Raw genomic sequence first — 22,321 nt, 5'->3', positions numbered from 1 at the left:
CGCTAGCTGTGCACGCTATTGTAATTTATGTAACTGAATTAAATATTATGCAAGCCAATGAAATGTGAGTACAAAAAGTATTCATCTGTCTGAGAATTCAGTTGAATCATTTGGGAAGACTTGATAAAGGTAAGGCACCAAAACTTGCTTAACAGTGAGTGAAACAACTGTAAAAAATTGGGGAGGGCATTATCAAACTACAGAAGAACTCTGCAGATTTCTTTTCAAGTCTGTCTTTAACTTCTCCCTCCCCTTTCAAGAAATGAAAACAGGAAATCATGGACGATGCATTAAGGGTGTGTTTTATACAAGAAAGATGACAGAAAAGGCATTAGCTCTGAATCAAAAGATTCATGCAGATGTGTGTGTGTGTATGTACACACATATATCTTTCATGTTAAAATACATATTCGTGGTATATATCTTTTCTTAGAATTCCTTCCTCCAGATCAAACCTTCATACAGGTAGTAACACTGGAACATCCCCATCAGGACTCATCATAGAATTCAGAGCCCAGTGTAAATGGAAATATGGGCTCCTCATTCAAAGTGTATTAGGTATTTCAAGATGGCGACAGCACAGCCTTCAACCAAGTGTGGCGCCCTGTGATTCAGCAAAGGTCACATCCCCATGAAACAGGCTCTGGTTCCCATCTCCTAGCACAGAATTTGGCATGTGATAAGTGATTCTTTCACTCAGTAGGTATTTATCGAGGGACTTCAATGTGCCAGGCGGTGCTCTAGACTCTGAAAATATAGTACAGAACAACAGAGAATCAGTGATGTTTGAGCTACAAATTTGGCTCTGAGCTTCCTGGTAACCAAAGCAAAACATGAGATACCATCAATCACATCATTCTTATTATCAGAAAGGAGGAAGCAAACCAACGTCCCAGGGATAAAAAGAGATAGCAGTCTACCTCTTACTCCCTGACAGAAGCAAATGAGATGGCAGCTGTGAAAATACCCTAAAGAAACAGAAGGTGCTATGATACACAGGGAGGTATTCGCATTAGAATTCTTTCTTTCTATTTATTTATTTATTTTTGGCTGCGTTGGGTCTTTGCTGCTGCACACGGGCTTTCTCTAGTTGTGGCGAGCGGGGGCTACTCTTTGTTGCAGTGTGCAGGCTCCTCATTGCAGTGGCTTCTCTTGTTGCGGAGCATGGGCTCTAGGCACACGGGCTTCAGCAACTGTGGCACGTGGGCTCAGTAGTTGTGGCTCACGGGCTCTAGAGCACAGGTTCAGTAGTTGTGACACATGGGCTTAGTTGCTCTGCAGCATGTGGGATCTTCCTGGACCAGGGCTCGAACCCGTATCCCCTGCATTGGCAGGCGGATTCTTAACCGCTGCACCACCAGGGAAGCCCCTAGAATTCTTTCACAGGATGAAAGGGAAAACTTTTCATTGTGACATCTCTGTTTTTCCTGGAAGGGTGCTCGGTAAATTCATCTTCGTAGGCAAAGAAACTTTCAAGTCAGCTAACGTTTTAATGTTGGAGCCCAACCATCACTTCAGCCTACAAAACTTTCAACCAGTCTGTACAAGTTTCACCAGTCTCCCTTCCTGACCCTTACAAGAGGAAGAAGGCTGCCCAGTGCCAGGCGGGCAGACATTAAAGATGCCCTGGGTCTCAGTCCTCCCCTCCCCTCCTCCTCCCCCACTCCAGGAGGATGGAGGCTGGAGATGCTGGAGTCTTTTCCTGCTGCTCAACCCTCATAACCCCAAGGCCCCAGTGGGTCCATCCTCAGTGACATAGACAGGACTTGTGAACAGACAGACATGGAGCCAAGACAATGTTGCTAAGGGCAGAGAAAAGGAACCTCTGCCGTCCTCACCTTCCTGCCATTTCACTTCTCTCTTCCTCTCCTCCTGGCTTGCTACCCATTTCTTGGTGTTTCTGTGCTCTCTTCTCACCACCATCACCACCATCATTGACTTAGAGGAAGTCCTATGTAGTCTATGTTTCACAGAGACAGACAGTTCGGCAGGACAGACATAGGCAGGCTGGCTTTGCCTTTCTTTGTGGTTGTTACCCTGGTCTGTGTATCTCTCTCCCACACACAGACAAACCAAATAAAGACCTGTGTGTACTTCAGAGAGAGAGAGAGAGTTTGATGGGAAACCAACAAATAAAAAATACCAGCTATCTTGACTAATACACTATCTTTTATCTAGATGGAAAAAAAACAAACCAAAAACCTCATTAGGTCAGAAACACCTTAGGACCCTAAATGGGGCTCAGAGAAGTTCATTTCGTGACTATTTGAAACGTTAAACAATGAGCCTACAGATTCCCTCAGCCACCTGTTTTAGGCTTTTCAATACCAAACATCAACCCATAGAGACCAGCTACAGCCAGAGAGAAAAAGATCTGAGCATTTCCACCAAAGATGTCACCAGACTATGAATCTACTGCCCTTTGAAGTCCCCCATAAAATGTGAAAGAGAGAGCATCCTCACCAGCCACTGGCGTCAACAATTGACACAGGCCCCTTCGATGGGTACCCACTTAGGTATCAAAGAGACACCTTTAATGAGAGAAGAGCTTGCTGCGGGATTTCTATTTTAGGCCTCGTGCTAGTAAATATAATTCTGTTTACACAGTCTTGGGTCTGGGACCAGCTCGAGCTGCAAAATGACTGTTTGAAGTGCACCTTAAGTGTGGTCTTTGAAGCTCTGAGCTGTGGTACATGTGGTCGTGTCTCTTTCTTTTTCTCCACCGTGGCAGAATTGTCAACTGTTCTTCAGTGGCTTATATAACATCCATGTGAACAAGGCGAGGACCTGGGGGCTGGGGGCCCAGCCCACTGGAATTGTGGGTGGCTGTCCTTGGCATTGGAAGAGAGCAGCACCCCTGGCCTCCACCCACTAGATGCTTGTAGATCTGCCCATAGTCGTGACAAACGAAGACATCTCCAGGCGTTGCCAAATGTCCCTGTGAGGAGCAAAACTGTCCCCAGTTGAGGACCACTGCTCACAGCACTTCTTCACGACATCCCTCAAGCTTTATGAAGTAGGATTTTAAGTTTTGTTCTAAGGCTCACAGATCTCGAAATCAAACTTATGGTTACCAAAGGGAAAATGTGGGGGAAATGATAAATTAGGAGATTGGGATTAATATATATACACTACTATATATAAAATAGATAACCAACAAGCACCTACTGTATAGCACAGGGAACTCTACTTAATATTCTCTAATAACCTATATGGAAAAAGAATCTTAAAAAGAATCGAGATATATAGATATAGATATATAGATATATCTGATTCACTTCGCTGTACACCTGAATGAACACAACATTGTACATCAACTATACTCCAACAAAAATTTAAAAATATATATAAATAATAGATTTTGTTCTAAATATTTGTTCATTGATATTATGCTTTTTTCTTTAACCTATGAATCAATTCGAAAGGTTTTAAATTCTAGACATATCTTGCTTTTTTTTTAGTTACCTTTTGTTGTTCATTTATAACCTAATTAGACTGGGTCGGGAAGGTGGGCTCTACAATCCTTATTCTTTTGCATTTGTGGAGACTTGCTTTGTGGCTGAGTACCTTGTCGGTTTCTGTAACCATCTCTTCTGTGTTTGAAAAATGTGCATTCTTCAACTGTTGGGTACACGATTCTACACAGGTCTGTTAGATCAACTTGTTCATTGTGTTATTCAAATCTTAGACAGTCTTGTCAATTTTTATGCCTCCTGACTTATCAATAACCAGAAAGGTGTATTTTAAAATCTCCTGTAACGATTTGTCAGTTCCTCCCTGAAATTTGGTCAAATTTTTGCTTTTGTACATTTTGAGGGTCTAAAATAGGTAAATACAAATTTGGATGTGTTATACCCTCCTGATGAATTATTCCTTTTATCACTATATAATGACCTTCTTTTTGCCTTAAAGACATTTACTCTGCTGCAGCCTTCTAGTTAGTTTTGTTTTGATTCGTATTTGCCTAGTATACCTCTTTTTATCATTTACTTTCAATTGTTTTGAATCCTTCTGTTTTAGGTATCAATATGTATTTTGAAAGCGGCATAAGTAAGTTTTCTTTCTATTTTTTTCACATCGAACCTGACAACTGTCTTTCAACTCGTGAGTATAATCCACTTAGATTTATTGTGTTTCTTAATATATTTAGATTTATTTCCACCATTTCTTGCGGGACTTTCTATTTAGTCTGCTTTTTAATGCCTTTTCTTCCTCTTTTCCTGTCTTCTTTTGGATCGATCAAGGTTTCCATATTTCTCTCTTTCCCTCAATTAATTTAGAAATTACATGTTCTGTTTCTACTCTTCCAGGGGTTATCCTGAAACTTTTGTCAAGCCAGTTGGACCTAAATTCTAAAGTTACTATTACTACCCTCTTCCTAAATAATATAAGGAATTTAGAATATTTTAACCCATCTTACATATTATCGCTATCCAACATTTTAGATAGTTCCACTTTAGTTTTATACCCTAAGTGTTATTATTTTCATTATTGTTGGCTTTGAGCAAATTAATGCATTTTTTGGCTTTGCCTAGATGTTTATCAGCATCTTTAATAACCATCCCTTCTTGCCTCTGAATCTTTCCCTCTGACTTCAATTTCTTCTTTCCTAAAACACATACTCTAGAAGTCTTTTCCATGAGTGTCCTTGAATCATACATTTTTTTGGTCATTGCTTTAGAATATCTTTATTTCCTTTTTTTTTTTTCTTTTTTTTTTTGCGGTACACGGGCCTCTAACTGTTGTGGCCTCTCCCGTTGCGGAGCACAGGCTCTGGACACACAGGCTCAGCGGCCATGGCTCACGGGCCCAGCCACTCCGTGGCATGTGGGATCCCCCTGGACCGGGGCAGGAACCCGTGTCCCCTGCATCGGCAGGCGGACTCTCAACCGCTGCGCCACCAGGGAAGCCCCTTTCCTTTTGTTTTTAAATGATAGTTGAAGATGGTAGAAATGAAGACTGACCATTTTTTTTCTCTCAGCACCTTAAAAATATTATTTCATCGACTTCTGGCTCCACTGTTGCTTTTGAGAAGTCAGTTATAAGTCCAATTATGATTTCTTAGTGAGAATCCATATTTCTCTCTTGCCGCTTTTAAGATCTATTTCTTTTTGGTTTTCAAAAGTTTTTCTCTGATGTTATGGGTACAAGTTTCATTCGATCTTTCTTAGGACTCATTTCCTGCCTCTGAAGATTTGTTTCTCTCATAGGTTCTGGAAAATTCTCAGCCTTTTTCTCTTTGGTTGTTTTCTTTCCTCCTTCTCTTAATATTCTCTACCTGAAGTTCTATTACTCATACGTTTCCCCTCTCTCTATCCTCCATGTCTCTTAATCTTGCTTTTATATTTTCTATTTATGTATCTATGCTGCATTTGGGGCAGTTTTCTGAAATCTGCCAGTTCTTAAACTCTTACTTCAGCTATGTGTAACCCATGTCATTTACTGCACTGTGTTTTTCTAGGTTCTATTTGTTTCTTCAAATCTGTCTGGGTTTCTTTTGGTAGTGTCTTAATGATTTTTTTCCCTTTATATATATCTTTAATGATTTAAAGAAAACACTAATTTCTAGTCTGTCTCCAATAGCTCTATTTTCTGAATGAAGATTCTTGGTGGTCTACACCTATTGTTTGTTGTATATGCCGATGTTTGCCCGTGGGGGTTGTGAGACTATAACTTCAGGGTTGAGAATTCACTACGGTGGGAATGAGGATTCTGAAGGGGCTGCACTGAGCGTGTGTCCTGCAAGGGCCATCTGTGTACAGTTCTCCATGGGATCCCTGCAGCACTGTCCAAAAGATGGCTTCTCGTTATTTTGTTGATTTGAGGGTTCCTGGACCACTCAAGTAATGTCAATGCAAACCCCTGCTCCACGTGAAGGTCAGCGTGTAATTATGAGATTACAGGGGACACTTGTTTTCCTTCCACTCGTAGCCCAGGCTCAACAGACAAGCTTATATGGCATCTCCCTTTGTAGCTGAGCAGAATGTTTCCTTATAAACCTCTTCCTCGCCTTACGTGAAAGCCTTCATTCCAACTCTCCGTCTGGCACAGACCCAAGGCCTCATATTCAAATTTCTGTGGACCTAAAACCCAAACTAAATTAGAAAATTTAAAATCCTAAAAGCCTACAAACCCAATCCTCCCCATACCTGCCCCAGCATGCAGGGTCGCCCCACATCCGTTCACTCATTTTCAATTCCTGCTTGTTTTCTCCTGGGGGATCTTTCTTACTTTCTGTGAGCTCCTCTTTGCGTGTAGAAAAAACAATTTTTCTATATATATATTTTGTTCAGCATTTCTAGGAGTTTTGAGATAGGAGAGTTTTCAGGTCATCTAATGTACCATATTGTAGAAAATAAGGATCCCCCCCTCAGACATAACAGTCAAAAGCACTAATCTGATGATTCCCCATTACACAAACAGTAACTACCCAGCTCATTAGCATGACCTGGAGAAAACAGTCTGGCTCATATGTGCTTCTCCCGTTCCGTTTTCCATCTCTCTCTTCTTTTTAAAAAATTCTTTTTTATTTTTACATAATTTTTAAAGTTTATTTTCCATTTACAGTTACTACAAAATATTGGCTATACTCCCGTGCTGTAGAATACATCCTTGAGCCTGTCTGACACTCCATAGTTTGTATGTCTAAATTCCCCACCCCGATATTGCCCACCACCCCTCCCCACTGGTAACCACTAGTCTGTTCTCTATATCTGTGAGTCTGCTTCTTTTATGTTATAGTCACTAGTTTGTTGTATTTTTTTAGATTCCACATATAAGCGATATCATATGGTGTTTATCTTTCTCTGTCTGGCTTATTTCACTTAGCATAATGCCTTCCAAGTCCATCCATGTTGCTGCAAATGGCAAGATTTCGTTCTTTTTTATGTGTAAGTAGTCTACTTCTTTATCCATTCATCTGTTGATGGACACTTAGGTGTCTCCATGTTTTTGCTTCTTGTAAATAACACTGCTATGAACAATGGGGTGCATGTATCTTTTTGAATTAGTGTTCTGTTTTTTTTTTTTTTTTTTTTTCCGGATATATACCCAGGTCCATCTCTTCTTAATGCCCTATATTCTAGCCACACAGACAGCTCATGGTTCTACCAACTTCCACACACCTACAACTGCCAGACTTAGGCTCTGCCGCATCCTTCTCTCATTTCACAAACTGCTGTTTTCTGGCCAGAGCAAACCCCAAATATTGGCTCCAACACCCCAAAACATAATTAATCAAGCCCTCCCCGATGCTCCCACTACATACGTACCTTGTTTAGAATCCTTATCCCATAGAACAAAGCATTTTTACATCTTTAGCTAGATTCAGATCTTTTATGGGGCCAAAGCAAGATTTTATCCATCGCCCCCAACATGTAGCACAATACCTGGCACATGGTGGACACGCTAAGATGCTCTAGCAATTGTCTTGAATTATGAGGCTAGAGATATATAACTTGCAATTGTGGTAACTTTGTGTGTCATAAGCAGCCTTATTTTTGAAAATTTCTGCAAAACTGCTAATTGTCACTGGGGCTAGGTTAGTCACAATACAGGGCAAATAGGCTCGGTCTAGCCTCTGCCTATAACTTTTATTAGATATTAGTCCTGACTCATGACGAAATTCCATTTCGATAGCTAAGTGAGGGGTCACTTAGAATCTAGGACAGACAGTACAGCTGCAAGACATGAAAACAACAATACAAAAACAGAACCAGGCTGTCTTACTCACTGTTGTAACCCCACAGCACAGTCACTGACATGGAGCAAGTGTTCAATGAACACACGAATAAACACGAATGAGTGGGCAAGAGATTATGTGATAAAAAAAGAGAAACTTTAGCCAAGTGGCAGACAGAGGAAGTTAGAAGGTATGTCTGACCACTGGACTTATGGCTTGGATCGCATCTTATTCGTCACGGTATGCGTCTCGCATGTACAACACACTGAGTTGAGTGTGGACCGAGCCAACACTTCGTTTGCTTGGATGGATGAATGAATGAAAAACTTAATTATGTGCAAACTGAATGAATGAGAAACTCCCAGATCTGGAGTTATGGAGAGAGGGAAACCAAAAGGTCAACATGTTGGATAAGAAGGAAAAAAATAATTGTCATAAACCTTTTGGGTTTGGCCTCATCCACGCATGCTAGCCTTACCTGCTTGACCCTCCTGTCCACCCATCCATCTATCCATCCATCCACTTATCATCCATTCACTCAAGAAACATTTTCTAAGCACCTACTGTGTACCAAGCACCGTGCTTGGGGTTTACAGATTTCAGTTTTGTATTGAGAAAAACTTGCTGATTCTCTAGCAGTACAATGGTCCCACCGGCATGCTGGGAGCTGATAATTCTCAAAATTTTCATTCATTCCTCCTTCATTCATTCATCCGGCAAAAATCTTTGAGCACATCCTCTCTGCCAGACACTGTGAGGCACCAGGGATTCACTCCTTATTTTATGTATTTATTCATTCAATAAACAATGTGTGAGCGTCTAATGAGTGCCAGCCATAGATGGGGCCTCTGCTTTCAAAGAGCTTAATGTTAATAGTATGAAGACTCAGGCAAGAGACAAGTAAACAAATAAATAAACTAGTTGAGATAATGATAAGGCAAAATAATAATGAATCAGGATGTGCTAGAGAGTGATGATGTCATATGCATAGGATATGAAATCACTGTGGCCCCTGCCCTCAGAGGCAGAGACTTCTAAGGAAGCAGAGCTCTCACCAGATGCTCTGGGTGCCGCCTACCTGGATCCTGCGGACAGGCAACCCTGATGTGAGCACACGGCGGTGTGACCTGGCCTGGGGGCAGAGAAGCGGGGTCTTGGAGAGAATGGACCACAAGGACGAGCCCCGGTAGAGGCCTCTCTGCCTGCACGGCGTGTCACCAGGGACACAGCTCCTCGCCCCGTGGCCCTGGCCGACCTGCCTGCGCCGTCTTCTGAGAGCATGAACATCTGCCTTCAACCCATTCAAATGAACCACCACGGCCTCCTTGGTCAGGAACTTTGACTCCCGGTGCACCTGGTTTAGAACTAGTGGGTCTGGAGGTGAATGACACCATATCTTGTTACTAATTCCCTACGGCCACCACTTCTTCCTGCCAACCCCTAGCAGGAGGGCTGGGCGGGGACGGGCACAGAAGTTCAGCCAGGGGTCCTGGGCGTATCAGTCCACCCAGCTCTGGCCCCCGCCATCTGGCCTCCTGCTTCCCCCCTCCCCCGGCCCCAGTGCTTTAGCCTGGCCTGACCGCGCAGGTTTTGGAAGAGGCCAAGGTCACAGTGGGCCGACCTCCCCAGATGGATGCAGCCCTACACCGCAGCTGTGGTCCAGCCTGACCACGGATGCTCGGGGGCACTTACGCCAGATGAGGGCTGGGCCTCCACCAGTGAGGCTCTGATTAGACCTAGAGACCACGGCTTGATTCCCCTCCTCACACACACTCCCAGTTCCTTCCGGACCCCAATCTCCTTACTTCCCAGCCCTGCTCCTTTTCCTGCCCCTCAAGACACCATCAGCCCTTCTCTGAGGTTGGTGTTCAAGGCAGAGGCCCTCCACCCAGGAACCATCATTGGGCACCATTCCGGGGGATCAGCAAGTGGTCCCCTCAGTTCAAGGGGCCATGGAGGAGCCCGGCCCTCCTGGACTGCAGGCTGGCCAGTCTCCTCCAAGGGGCCAGGCTGCAACGGCTGGAGGCTGAGTCGGGTGGTGGTCTGGACCCCAGAAGCATCAATTCTTGTTCTAATGGGCATATTTGCTCTGTGCTTTGACTGCACCCATACAGCTTGGCCTAAAATACATTCCTTTTTGTAGGGGCTTATGATCCAGGGAAATGGAGGTGCTTCGTCTTTTCTAAAAATTACAGCCTTGACCATCACCCTTTGAATACGTCTGTAAGCGCATGTATCACATTGCACTGAGATATTCCCCTTGTACATCCATTTCCTCCACTAGACCGTGGACTCCTCAAATACGAGGACCCCTTCTTATTGGTCCTTGGCCCTCTCTTTGGTGACTGTGGAAGGAAATGGTGAGGATGACAGCTGCGTCACTAGCCCAGAGCGAATCCAACTTTCATTCCAGGTCTCTTTGGATTTACCTTGGAGTTTATTTCAACTATGGTCATATCCAATGGTTCAGACACTAAAAACAATCTGGCATGAAACAATTAAAATCAACATTTGCTGGAAAGATAGATTAGGGTGTGGTGTCTTAGTTTACAACAAATTAATAAAATGGTGAGACAAACACTGTGTGATATCACTTGCATGTGGAATCTCAAAAATACAACAAACTAGTGAATTTAACAAAAAATAAGCAGACTCACAGATATAGAGAACAAACTATGGTTACCACTGAGGAGAGGGAATGGGAGAGGGGCAACATAGGGGTAGGGGATTCAGAGGCACAAACTACTAGGTATAAAATAAGCTACAAGGATATGTTGTACAACACAGGGAACATAGCCAATATTTTATAGTAACTATAAATGGAACATACCCTTTAAAACTGGTGAGTCACTATGTTGTACACCTGTAACTTCTATAAAATTGTACAGCAACTATACTTCAATTAAAAAATAAAAAATAGGGCTTCCCTGGTGGCGCAGTGGTTGGGAGTCCGCCTGCCGATGCGGGGGACGCGGGTTCGTGCCCCGGTCCGGGAAGATCCCACGTGCCGCAGAGCGGCTGGGCCCGTGAGCCATGGCCGCTGAGCCTGCGCGTCCGAAGCCTGTGCTCCGCAACGGGAGAGGCCACAACAGTGAGAGGCCCGCGTACCGCAAAAAAAAAAAGAAAGAAAAATAAAGAAAACTATTCTATCAATAACTACACATTTTGTCTGGGAATAAAGATTATCTTTTTTTCAAAAAATAAAATAAAAAATTAAATTGCAGTGAAAAAATAAAATAAAATAAAATGGTGAGCTTCAAAACTGTGTATGATTCTGTTCAGATAAAGTTAACTGTGAGTGAGATTTTCTTCTAAGATGCTCTTCTCCTAAGATGCTCTGCTTCGGATTCCCTTCTACTAAGGTTTCTCTTAGAAATCGGGTCTTTTCTAAACTGAGAGGGGGCATCAAGGCTCCATTGGTATCCCTTTTCTATCTGGGCCCTGGATTTAGAGCGAGAACCACAGCTGGAGAAACAACACGTGACTTCAAAAAAGGGGGCCTCCTGGGGGCCTCTAACCAACCATTTCTCTTTACCTGCCAAGGGCAGATAACCAACCACTGAGTAGGCTGAGTGACGTGGGCCGATCCCACAGCCCTGCTGAGCCAGGGCAAGCCGTCTGCCCCGAGAGGCAGCTTGTGTCTGGGCTGGTGGCAAAGCTGTCTGCTTCTACACCTTCCTAGTGTGGGAGCCGGAATCTAGAAAGGGACTCTGACCGGAGGAGCTTGAGTCAGAACAGCTTCCTTCGACTGGAAGCTTCTGTAAGTCCAGAGATCATCTCCATGCTTATGGACAGGCTATGGCCCTGGTGGCTGGTTGTCTGCTGAGCTGGAGAGCGGATGTTCCTCCCGTGAGTTCGGCTCTAGCTGCTGCTCCCCGCTGCCCTGAGGAAAGATCGTCCTCACCTTCTCCTTACCAGGCACAGTGACTCAGGGGGAGGCTTGGAACCAGACCCCAGGACACCGATTCCCAGCACACAGTCTCACTGGCAGAGGGACCTTGGAGTTTGCTGTGAAAGGCATGGACTTTGGCGTCAGGCAGACCTAGATTCACATCCCAGTTTTGCCGGTTACTGGCTGTGTGACTTTGGGATAGCTATTTGATCCTCTCTGTGCTTTGGTTTACTCATCTGTAAAATGGGCATAATAACAGCTACCTCGTGAGATTGTTGTGAGAATTAGGGATATAATGTTTCTAAAACACTGAATAAGACACCAGAAACACAGTAAATGCTAAATAAATGCTCACTAAGTAATTCCGTGGTGCCGTCTAGCTCCCTGGAGTCCTGAGATCTTTCCCAGGAGTTTAAGAGCCCCTTGGATGGGAAAGGGGGCAGGGAGGAGAGAACAAGTGAGCTGGTTATCAGCCCCCCTTTTGCTAAAGCAAATGCTCTGTTTCTGTTGTCTCTGTCTGTTCCACTTCGAAGTCTGATGCGTCTACTCTAATCCAATCCCCTCACATGGCAGATGAAGAAGCAGAGGCCCAGGGACCGTAGGGATGTCCCTTGGCTGGTCCAACATGAGGCTGGGAAGCAACATCCCGTGGTGTCTAAGAGCACAGGTTCTGCAATGATGCTGCCTGGGCCAGGTGTCTGTCCTATCACTGCCTATCTTTGTAATCTCGAGCTTGTTTTGTGCCTCAATTTCCTCATCTTTAAAATGCCTGCTTCTATGTGGTACACACACGCGCACGCGCACACACACGCACACACACACACAATGGAATACGACTCAGCCATAAAAAAGAGTGAAATAATGCCATCTGCAGCAGCGTGGGTGGACCTAGAGACGATCACACTAAGTGAAGCGAGTCAGACAGAGACAGATATCATATGATATCACTTACATGGCATCCAAAATATGACACAAATGTACTTATCCACAAAACAGAAACAGACTCACAGACATAGAGAACAGACTTGTGGTTGCCAAGGGGGAGGGGGGTGAGGGAGGGAAGGACTGGGAGTTTGGCATGAGCAGATGCAAGCTATTATATGTAGAGCGGATGAACAACAAGGTCCTATTGTATAGCACAGGGAACTATATTCAATAGCCTATAATAAACCATAATGCAAAAGAAAAAAAACTGTAAAATGCCTGCTTCTAAGGGTTTTTGTGAAGATTAAGTAAAATTTCATATCTAAAATGCCCAGAATGTCATCTGACGTAGTGCTAAGCCTTAGTGATTATTGTTAGAACACCTGACCCTACTTCACGGTCTAGGAAAATTTAACTGTGAGTCAGATACTGACTTTAATGCGTGCTCATCCTTCATGGCAAACAGGATGCTTCCTGAGGTGAAGAGAGCTTCAGCAGGCTGTGACCAACACAGAGGAGTGTCATGTCTCCTCCAGCCCTGAAGGTTACTGACTTGGGTCAGACACTTTTGCTCAGAGAGTGAGTGGACAGATTTAGTTTAATGAAGAAGGAAAGCCCGCGGAGGGCAAAAAAAGGAGCGGCTGGAAGGACAGAGGCTCTATTCTAAGCAATTTCTTGCTCCACCGTGATCTCTGGGGATAGGTTTGTGAAGTAGGGGCATGTGGGACCATTTCGGTGCTATTTTGACCACTAGAGATCCGTGGAATGCTTGCTATCCTGAGAGGGTGGATTCCCAAGGAGAGGTAATGTCCACAGCAAGATTAGCCATGGTACCACCACCCCCGTTCCCTTGCTGGACCTGGGTTTGGTCTGTTTTCCAGGAATCCAAGTCATCCACTTCTGTTCCCTGGTTCCTTCTGTGACCGGGTAGCATTGGCAAGGCACAGACAGCTCTGGGCCAAGGATGGAGAGAGGCTTTTCTCCTTTAAAGCAGGCTTCCCAAATGTTCAAGACCATAGGTGCCCACATTTTCTAACCAATACAGTCCAAACTCTTCAAGGGCCTCCCGAGGCTGCCTTCCCTGAATTCCATCCTCCCATCCCCAACGTCACATCACTCGATCCTCTCTGCCCACCTTCACTCTTTCTCCGCTCTCTCCTTCCCCATCACACACCCATCCTCAAGATTCTCACCCGTTCTCCAACGCCTGCACTGAACCCCATAATTGGATGAGCTCCATACCGGGTATCCTATAACACACTGTCCCTCTCCTATACCATTTACCACGTACTGCGAGCGAGGAGGTCGGAAATTTAGCCGAGGAGCTTTCTAAGCCAATGTAGAAGCAGCAGCTTGATTCCTCCTGACTCTCTACAGCAAAGAGTGAGGAGACAGAGAACACGAAGAGAGGATTGTAAGCCAGGAAAAACCCAAAAAACAAAACACAGAACTTGGAAGTCTGGGAGATTCCCAGCCTGTCCATACTGCAAAAAATAAAGTTTGTTCTGAGGAGAACACTGAAGGCCGGGCTGGGCGATGACGCGACAAGGAGGCGGTGAGTGGGACTCACAGATTCACCCAGCCTGCTCAGGAGAGGCAGCATCAGAGGTGGGATCATGCCAGCAGATACTCCAGTATGAACCAGAGGGGGCAGAGGAAGAGGCGTGGGGTAAACAAAGGCTGTTAGACGTCCTGGATGCTACAGGCTGGGACCATAGAGCTATCTGGCTCTATGTGTGCTATCCTTCCAGAAAAGGGGGGAGGGACCCCAAAGGCAATTCAGAGATGACCAGGGCTGCCACTCCCACCACAAGGCCCAGAGAGCACAGGCCAGGGGCCTGAGGGGAAAGGGGAGGGAGAGGCTATCTCCCCCTCCGTGTCAGAGGAGAGGCCTGTGGCCCTCAGCAGAGGCCCACAGTGTGGGCTGTCCCCCCATCCCCCAGACAGCCACCTTACGGACAGGGCCCCACCCGGAGCCCCTGCACCGTTGTGGGGATGATGTTGTCACCCTGATGGGGCTGGAGGGCAGAGCACTGAGTCAAAGAGGATTATTCTTGAAGCCTCGGATCTCATGGAATTTGCCCTGCTAGGTCTGGGACTTGCTTGGGACCCATCACCCCTTCCATTTTCCCTACTTCTCTCTTTTGGAGGGAAGATATCTGTCCTATGCTTGTCCCATCATTGTAGTTTGAAATCACATGTCTTGTGTGGTTTCACGGGTTCACGGCTAGAGAGGAATTTTGCCTCAGGATAAATAACACCTCAAATGTTGTTCATATCTGATTTAGAGGATATTTAGATGAGACTGAACTTGAGACATAGGAGCTGATGGTGGAACGAGCTAAGAATTTAGGGGCTGTCAGGATGGAATGTATGTATTTTGCATGCAAGAAGGACATGATTTGGGGAAAGGGAGCAGAAATCTATGGACTGAATTGTGGTCCCCCCATTCATGTGCTGAAGTCCTAACCCCCAATATGATACTATTTGGAAATGGGGCCTCTGGAAGGTATGAGGTCATGAGGGTGAAACCCTCATGATGGGATTAGTGTCCTCATGAAAGGAGGAAGAGACCAGGGCTCGCTCATGATCTCTCTTGCTCTCTCTCTCTCTCTGCCATGTGTGGACCCAGCAAGACTCCGCAACTGTGAGAAGTAAATGTTTGTTGTTTCAGCCATGCCATTGATGACATTTCATTAGAGCAGCCCAAGTACATGAATACAACAGCCAAAAAGGTTTTGCTGGGACCCTCACAAAGAGAACCATGGGCTACACAACTTACAGTAGAGAAATCAACAAATGACATTCATGGGCGGAAATTCAAGAAAACACATGGAACTTGGAAGAGAAATCAGAAACACAAGTCATGATCTTTATAGGGGTCAGAGATAACCAAGGTATTTCGGTTTTGAAAAAGGGGGGTTAAGTGCCAAGGGATTAGGCATCTCCGATGTTTTTCAAAATCACTTCCTTTGGGAAGTCTTCCCTGGTCTCCTGCTGGTTTCTCCATGAAAGTTTAGCAACTTATTCCACAGAGGTATTTCCAGGACAGCATCATCTACCCAGCCCTGTCTGCGCAGAGTGAATGGATGCGTATCCTTTTTCGGTCCCCACTGAGTGCCAGGGAGAGCGAAAGCAAGATGCTCCTGTTCACTCATCCGAGGATGCTGTGTTGGCAGCAATAACTGAAGTGCTCTTCACAGTTTTTATGACACTTTTTATTATCTTCATCGATCCTCATAACAAACCCTGGAAGGTGGTTGGTGTCATCATCCCATCTTACAGATAAGAAAACTGAGGCTCAGAAAGGTGAAGTAACTTGCCCGAGGTCATTCCATTCATAAATGGAAGAAATGGGTTCCTAGCCCAAAGCATCTGACTCTAGAGATCACACACTCATCACTGTGCAGGACCGTCTCTCAGGCATGTGTGTGTGTGTGTGTGTGTGTGTGTGTGTGTGTGTACACAGGCACACAAGTGAAAGAAAGGCATGTGGTGGAAGGACGCGGGAGTCATTTATTTCTGTCCTTTCAGACTCTTTGAGTGAGAGCTCCACACTTAAGGGGTAGATTGCAATTGCTTATTAATAAAATAAGTTTTATTAATACATGTGTTTATAAAATACTTTTTATTTTGAAAAACTCTTTCTTCCAGAAATGAGGACTGGGGAAGGGGTGTGACACAGAGGCAGCTGGGGTGGTCATGGACATTCATTCATTCAGAAAATGCCAAGTCCCTTTCCTGAGCTAAATTCAGTGCAGGTGGCGGAGGCCTCTCTGGACATCAGGCCCTGTCTCTGCTCTGGCCCACTGTGCTCCAGGCCCCGCACTAGGGTCCTCTTCCCGTGATGCTGACTGGTGGTCAGCCTCGGTGGGGTTGCTGGTACCTGTGCAGACAGTCTCTGATGGAGACTCTGCCCAGGCATTCAGCGGCGACAAGGAAGGAATGTGCTTTCATTCTTCGCAGGCTCTACCTGGGTGCGCTGGGGCTGCTGTCACCAGGAGGCTTCTGTAAGTAAAGCTGCTTAATCTCCTTAGCCGGATGGTGGTGTCAGCCGCCGGGAGCCGGCAGGAAAGCAGCATCGTGCCTCGGATTCCCCAAATTGTTGGGAGCGGTGGGTGATCCCACACAATCAGAGGGGCCTGCACTGGCTTGTCCGAGGGAGGGGAGCTGGGTTCGGGGTTTTCTCTCCGTCTGCTGCTCCGGGCATGCTCCGTGAGGCGTCTTCGCCAGGCCAGAGGGGCTGGGCAAATTCCCTGGACGTCAGGCAGCTGGGTGGTTTCCAGAAGCACTAGCACTGCCACTTCCTCCCACTGGTGAGCTCCCCAGGGGCTTACACGAGAAAGCCCAGCTCCCCAGCCCAGCCCTTGAGGCTCATCACCCTATAAAGTACCCAGAGCTGTGCATCTGTGGGTCTCTGAGGCTTTTGCAATTTGTGAGGCCCTCTTTAAGAAAAGGGACACCGACCAGATAGCTGGAGCCTCACCAGGTTTGGGGAGGGGTCCACGGCAGCCAGGAGGCCTGAAGCTCAGCTTCATTAGAACCATGGAAAGACCCCCATTGCCCACACTTGCCTTTTCAGTCTCTCTCCTGACTCCTACGTGGACCCCTCCCACCCAGCTGACATCTGTGCTCAGCGGGCATCCTCCATATTCTGTCCGGCATCCTCACTCGCGCTTCTGTGAGATGAGTAGACATGTAAACGCCACTTAGCTCCTTGAGATACCAGATTAACGACAATTACGATCAGAGTAACTATGCTTCTGGGTGCGTCGACTTCGTGCTGGATGCTTACACCCCACAAGGCAGGGAGAGATTACAGGCCACTCTGTTCCCAGGAGGCGCCACACCTCAGAGACGTTAAGTCACTTGCCATGGGTCCTACGGCTAGTAAGTAGCCCAAAAAAGGCGTAAGTTAAAAACCACATCTTTCCGACTTCAAAGTCTAGGCTGTTTTATGCACACCAAACTGCCTTTATTCTGTTCCGTGTTCTCTGTAACGTCCTCCGTGAAGCCCAGTGCCGGACACACAGTAGTATTTTCCAAATCACTTACACCTGGATGAGAATGTTCCTTAGAGGGAAACAGGGCCACATATTTGCAATTGGGTCCCAGAAAAATTCAAGTCTTAGTGTTACCACTATACTAGACTCCTAAATGTTGACTATTTGATGCTTATTCACTGGCTTTTCCATCAGGCGCCCCATTTCTGCTCTTCACATGCAGCCCTTGCCTACATGTACTGAGCAGCTATATCACCATAATGGCGAGGGGGTGGGGAGAATCCCCTGAAATTCAACAGTGTGCAGCTCTAAGCATCTGCTTCCTGCTCTCGCCTCCGTGGCTCAGCTGGGCCTGGCTTGATTTCTGCTCGGCTCCATGTGTCTCGCTTCCTCCTTGGGCCAGTGGTTTCCCAGGGTCAATGCATCTCAGGGCAAAGAAAGGCACACAGAGGACCAGCCCCATCGCTAAAGCACATTCAAGCCTTTGCTCGTGCTACAACCTGCTGACCAAAGACGGTCATATGGCCAAGATCAAGGTCCAGGACAGGGAAGTCCACCCTGCCTACCATGAGAACCCACAAGGGCAGAGATGCCTGACATCACTGCAGGGAGACCAGTGATCAAGGACCTCCGCGCAAAGTCTAAGAGAAAGATGCCCCCAGCTAACCTTCAAGCTCTCAAAATAGGTTTCCAGTCCATTCAAAGGGTGTCAGGATAATTCCTTTCAAAATTCTCCAAATCACTTTAACTTCAAGTGCCAACAGATCTATGCTATGAAGTATTTTGAGAGAAGAGTAGGAAGAAAATGGCAAGCACTGAAAACTCAAAAATGCTGGGTGACCCAGCTTCCAAGAGAGAGCAGCCCACAGAAGTTGAAAACTACTTTTTAGTAGGACTCCAAAGGCACATAACTGGGGAGTAACTCAAGCTCATTTCCAAGTCTCTTGGTCTCGAGTAGGTGGGACCATAGTTAAAGGAGAGCCCCCCACCTCTCCACCTATAAAAGTTTCTGCTGAGGAACTCTTTCAGTCATTTGATATCAAGAAGGGAGGCAATTTTCATTCTTTCCCTGCACCGGGCTGTGATTAAAAGTTTGGTGTCCTACCTGTATTTGAACTAGCAATCTGTCTGTTTAGTTGGACTAACTCTAGCCCGGGGGGGATGTCAGGTAAACAGAGGAAAGCAACTGGAATTCACTCACAATAAAACAAAGGAACAAAAGGTAAAAAAAAAGCACTTTGGAATTCGCCAAGAAGAACCCCACACTTAAGTTGTCAGGGACGCATTCTCCTTTCAAACTGTTCTGTCATTGTTCCTGGAAATCAGTGCCAGTGATTACTTTTTAAAAGTAGAGAGGGATAAATTAGGAGGTTGGGATTAACATACACACACTACTATATATAAAATAGACAACCAACAAGGACCTGCTGTACAGCACAGGGAACTCTGCTCAGTATTCTGAAATAACCGATATGGGAAAACAGTCTGAAAAAGAATACATATATGTATATGCGTAACTGAATCACTGTGCTGTACACCTGAAACTAATACAACATTGTAAACCCACTATAGTTCAATAAAAAAAAGAAATAAATAAAATATCTTTTGAGAAATATGTGTAGTAATTATGCATCTTTTAATGCAGAAACAGATGCAGCAAAAATAGTCAGGGGGTTATTTCTACGCATGGAATCATTAAAATAAACAGCTATTTATTTATGTAATATATGATGTTATTTCTCCTTTATTTTCTGTTTCTTCTCTATTAGCCATGTGTTAATTATATACTAAAAAGAGGAAAAGGTTAAAATAAGAAAAGGAACAAGCTTACAATTTTTCTTCTTTTGGAAATGGCAAGTCATGGAGAAAATGTGTTTATAATGTGTCCCGAAGTGTGTTCTGCAGACACTGGTTCTTCATGCATTAATGAAGGTCCTTGATAATTAATGGGGTCCTTGATAGTTAAATTTGGAAAGATCTGTCTTAGACCAAATTAAAACCTTTAAAAACTGCAAGAGGGAATAGCCAACAAGAGGGCAGAGTAAGCAGCATTCCCAACCCTACCAGACCAGTGATCCTTTTTCATCAAGAAGCAGCCCTCCAGAGTAGTGCATCTTGGGAATTACTATTTGAGGCCATCAGTGCCGAAGCATCAGTTCTGGTGTAGAGACAACAAACCATTTAGCAAGACTGGTGGACTGGACCGCTGCTAGCCACGATGCCAAGCAGGTCTGTGTTGCCCTCTCCTGGGTTTAGTGGACCCTACCCTACCCCGCCCCAATCCCATCTCCCGTCTTCTCCATCATGCACACGCTGCCCTCTGCCCCGCAAAGCTTCAGTGTCAGAGCCAAGATGGGAGAGTGGACACGTGAGAACTCTTCCGTCGAGGCGAGATGCCGCCGCTCTGCGCTCTCATGGCAACTTGGGCTGTGCTTTTGCATAATGATAATACATCTCATCTCCTTCAGCCTTTCAACCCCAGTGTTCATTCAAAACCATGGGCTTTACATGAGCAAGATGCTGCACTAGGCACTAGGGATGCAGTGGTAAGAAAAACAAACACTCTCTTTACCTTCCTGGAGCTTAAGTTCTGTCGAAGAGAATGAATAAGCAACAAAAGAATCTGTAAGATTGGTCCTGAGTTAATGATTGTTCAAACTGGGTGGTGGATACACAGAGTTATTTTTACTATCCTCTCTACTTCTGTATATGTGTGAAATTTTCCATAAAAAATGTTTTTGAACATAAATAACAGAATCACACAACTAAATGCAAAATTCCATCAGTGACAAGTATTCTGAAGGACGGAGACAGATGGTATGATGTGAGCACTTAAGGGAGAGAATCACGGTAGGTGGGGAAGGTTTTCTCAGAGGAAGCAATGAGTGAGCTGATTTCTCTGGAAACCGGGTCACCAAATAGCTACAGGACGGGGGAGGAGACCTCCAGCAGAGGGGACAGCAAGAGCACAGGGCTTGAGTAGAGAGCATCACACACATGGGACCCAAGGAAGCCGAGTGGCTGGAATCCTGGGGTAGAGAGGATGCTGGGGGAGAAGCCAGAGAAGTGGGAGTGGCCTGGCCAGGGCTAGTCTGGGACCACCCAGGAAAGCAATAAGTTCTGCTCATCTCTAGCCCTGCGTAGCCTCTATGTCTGTGGAACAAGTCTGCAAATGAATAAATAAAGCATGAGTGAAATGACCAAGGTGAGACAGAGGAGGGGCCAGGGCCAGGTGCAGCCAGGTAGTCGAGGTCCTCAGATGTTCTGCCCTTTAGGGACCCACTACCCTGGTCCATCCATTCCCGCCTCTGAGATGAGCCGTGGTTGGAGGAGAGTATCTTCCCGCTCTGACACTTCCTTCCACCTGGAGCTGTCACTGGCCTCCCTGACACCCCGCCTCTCCACCTCCCCACACCCACTCTGTCCCAGGGAGGTGGAGGGTGTATTTCATTGGCAAATTTGGAAGGAGAAGCTGGGCAGCCCTTTCCTCGCTTCTTCTTTTGGAAGCCGGCTGCCCACACAAGCCTGCGTCCTGCCCGCTACTCTCTGCTCTCAGTTTTCCCAGAGGCCTGGCCCCAGAGAAGGCAGCACAGCCCTGCTGCGGCTGAGCGGACAGTCTGCCCAATGCTGGTGTTTCATAGCGTGAGCCCTCTCGCCCATAGACATAAATCGCTTTCTCCAATTTGTCAATAATGAAAAGGACAGTTCAGCTCCCATCACTTCCTCCTTCGCCTTATTCCCCTGATGGCTCTGAATCAGGATGGGACGGAGGAATGTTATTTACTGAATCAAGGCTCCCACTGTGTCTCCTAAAGAAAGTCACCCTGGGGGGCTCCCAGCATTGGAGGGGTCACCTGTCCAGGACCCCCCAGGTCACAGTCCTTGCTCTCCTGAAGCTTCTGCTTACACTTCCTGTTTCTTTGCTTTTAGTCCTTGCTGGAAGATCTGACTCTCATTCTTTTATTCATTATTAAGTAAAGTGGAGAAGGTTCCTTCTCCCATGGGGCTTACAGTCTACTGAGAATCCACAGAAAGAAACACAATAAAAAGCCAACATAGGGAATTCCCTGGCTGACCAGTGGTTAGGACTTGGTGCTTTCACTGCTGAGGGTCCGGGTTCGATCCCTGGTCGGGGAACTAAGAACCCACAAGCTGCGCGTCATGGCCAAAAGAAAAAAAAAAAAACCAAGATAATTTCAGAGAGTAACAACCACTATAAAAACAATCTAAGGCAACATGATAGAGTATCTGTGGGCAACTTTAGATTATGTAGCAGGAAGTGGTATTTAAGTGTAAAAGCAAATGACAAGAAGGAAGTAGCCATGCAAACTTCTGGGCAGAGGGAACAGCATCTGCAGATGCCCTGAGGTGGGAATGAGCTTCATGTGTCTGAGGAAGAGAAATAATGATGTTACGGCGCAGGAAAGATGGGGGCAGGATGCAGGCTGAAGGCGGGTTGGCAGGAGCAAGCCACATGGGGTCTCGTGCGCTTTTTTTATAACATATCAGGAAGTACCCTGGGCCTTTCCCACAATTGTCACTGTGTCCATGATGGGTCATCCCTCTTATTCAGTAGAAAATTTAGATTATAAATGAATAAGAGCTCAAAGTCTGAAGCGCCGCCCTTTCAGTCATATCCATGGTTGCTTGTTGGGTTTTTGTTTGTGTTTGTTTTGACTTTTAAGAATTACAGTAAAGGGTCAATGCTTCACCCAAATAAGTGAGTCACTAATAGTAGAATTTCAGGCAGTTCTGGGGAAAAACTTGGAGATTCCTTCAAGTCTCCAGACTAGGGTCATAGGCAGGGACAAACTAGGACTG

General features: G+C 45.7%; 1 long non-coding RNA gene across 1 annotated transcript in view; it reads right to left on the bottom strand.

Moving 5' to 3' along the window:
- Positions 1 to 236: 236 nt before the first annotated feature.
- LOC141275914 (uncharacterized) overlaps positions 237 to 22,321 on the bottom strand; it is a 62,619-nt gene continuing 40,534 nt past the window's right edge. The window contains exon 4 of the long non-coding RNA XR_012324557.1: positions 237 to 747. This is a non-coding gene — a long non-coding RNA (uncharacterized lncRNA). The remainder of the gene's footprint in view (positions 748 to 22,321) is intronic.

Source organism: Tursiops truncatus, chromosome 11 (assembly GCF_011762595.2).
Source record: "Tursiops truncatus isolate mTurTru1 chromosome 11, mTurTru1.mat.Y, whole genome shotgun sequence".
Lineage (NCBI taxonomy): Eukaryota > Metazoa > Chordata > Mammalia > Artiodactyla > Delphinidae > Tursiops > Tursiops truncatus.
This window is presented reverse-complemented; position numbering and strand designations above follow the sequence as displayed.